Genomic DNA, 2,500 nt, shown 5'->3' with positions numbered 1-2,500 from the left:
TTAGGGGCCCCGTCGGCGAGCGGGTCCTGTGCAAAGGGCCGACCCCGGGCAGCCGAGATCCTCAATTGGTTAACGTGCGCGTGCTATACCTAATGAACGCTTATTAAACTGTCAGCTCTAACTAATACGAGCGACGCCAGACTCATGTACGTAGTTCTAATGGCTTGAGATGGATAGTTTCACCCCCATAGGCCAGTAATTAGACGTTAATTGCTCATCTCATTTGCATGTGACACAGAAATTAGGCGGATCTTGCACGGTGCGCTACCTGATGTAGGTTGCCCGAGGGTCTCTGGCCTGATACTGAGACAAGGGAAGATGTTACATGCATATTTAATCATTTAATGACTTCATTATTCTTTTTGATTATTTTGTCTGCATTGTGTTTAAAAGCGTGCGATAGACTCATATCATCTATGAATATCACTAATTCGGGTTAGATCTAACAGGTTTCCTATCAGAACACGTGTGATCGCGTGATCTTTGGCTAAATACAGAGTAACAAAAAAAAGAAAAAAAAAAGATAAGACGCTGCATGCATAATTGATAATTCAAACGGTTAATTATTCTTGGGTTTAATCTAATCACCATCATATCCACATGCACCATTTACTCTCACCAACAAGGCTAAGATTTAACAAACGCATATCAAAACACGCAAAATACTTTTAAATGTTACGATAATCTGATCTCTCTGGCTGGAGTTGATGGACGAGGCGAAGCATCTACGGTCACACTTTCCGACGTGTAAAGACATTCTTACATACTTGTGGCTAGACTGTATGATAGAAATATTCGGTGAGAATTGTATTAACCACCTTTTTTCTCGACCGACACAAACCGGCGTGTGAGAATTTGAAGAGAGAGGAAGATAATTGTTTATGTTTTTGTTTTGTTGTTTTGTTGTCTTGTGTTATGGTTGTTTCCATATGGGTTATCTGAAAGAGAGGAATATATATTTTGTTTTACTTATTTGCGTGGTATAATTATTTGGGGGGGTTGGGTTTTCTTCTTGAATTATCGGTATACTGAAAAAAAAATATATACACAGAAATAATTTTCATGTAGGAGAAACATACGAAATAAGCTTTTGTTTATTGACATATTGATATGAATTATTTTATATTCATAATTTTACCACAATGAGTTACCTACGAGAAGGAGAGAGACTGAAGAAACACACACACACACACACACACACACACACACACACACACACACACACACACACACACACACACACATATATATATATATATATATATATATATATATATATATATATATATATATATATATATATATATATATACATATGCACACACATATAACCCATATTACATCTATTTCTTCACTAACTTTAAACACCAATACCTGAAAAAAAGATATATATATCCAAATCGTCCCACAGACTTTGTCTCTCTCTCTCTCTCTCTCTCTCTCTCTCTCTCTCTCTCTCTCTCTCTCACCTCCGCTTTCCGAAAAATGAGGTCAAGCAACACAATTGGATATAAACATCTCAAAAACACATTCTCGCCTTCAGCATGTGTTGAAAGCCTACCAACATAAGAGAAGAAATGAGTTCTCTCCCGCGGATATGTTCTGTTGCATGTTGGAAATGCAATAAGCTAAGGAAAGTCTGGTTTGCCATATTCGTTCATGGGAAATGTTTATGTCTAGGTAGATTATGGTTATCTATTTTATCTAAGGCTGGGATATGTTTATTCTAGATATGTCTAGTTAGATTATGGTTATCTATTTTATCTAAGGGTTTTATTTTTGTCTTACTATGGGTATCTTCATTTGAATTCATCACTATGTGTGTCGTTATCATTGATATCATTATTAATATCATTATTACTTATATATATATATATCTGCTGTTGTTATTTTTCATCTTTGTTGTTCATTATTTTTGTTCTGATTCTTATAATTTTTTTATTCTTGAGACAGTTATTACTAATATTATTAGTGTAAAGATGATGATAACGTTAGAATTGTAGTGTTGATAATGATAATAACAATACACTAATGATGATAAAACATAATGATGATGATAAATGTGCTAATATTGATGATAATGATGATGATACTAACATTAATAGCAATAGTAATAATAATGATGATAATAATAGTACTAATAATGAGGATAATGATAGGATGATAATCATAATGTTAATTTGAATGATGATGATAACAATAATGATAATGGTAACAATAATAAAAATAATAATAATAATAGTAATAATATTAGTAACAATGAAAATATGATGATGATGGTTATGATGATAATAATGATAATAAATGTAATTGTTATCGTTATTACCATTGTTATTTTCATGATTATCATCATTATCATTATTATTGTCATGATTACTCTTATTTCTTTTATCATTCAATGATTACAATTGTTATTGCTAATATTACTATTATCATCATCATCATAATCATTATAACGATTATCATCATTATCATTGTCATTATTATTTTCATTATTGCT

The 2,500-nt window shown here is 32.2% G+C and overlaps 1 protein-coding gene across 2 annotated transcripts in view; it reads left to right on the top strand.

The window, feature by feature from the left end:
- LOC122256546 (transcription cofactor vestigial-like protein 3) overlaps nucleotides 1–2,500 on the top strand; it is an 80,634-nt gene that overhangs the window by 1,790 nt on the left and 76,344 nt on the right. The gene's annotated exons all lie outside the window — the stretch shown is intronic.

This window comes from Penaeus japonicus, unplaced genomic scaffold, assembly GCF_977035675.1.
Source record: "Penaeus japonicus unplaced genomic scaffold, GWHDUDI00000001_assembly GWHDUDI00000032, whole genome shotgun sequence".
NCBI classification, from domain to species: Eukaryota; Metazoa; Arthropoda; class Malacostraca; order Decapoda; family Penaeidae; genus Penaeus; species Penaeus japonicus.
The sequence above is the reverse complement of the archived record's forward strand: the minus strand, read 5'-3'. Positions and strand labels throughout refer to the sequence as shown.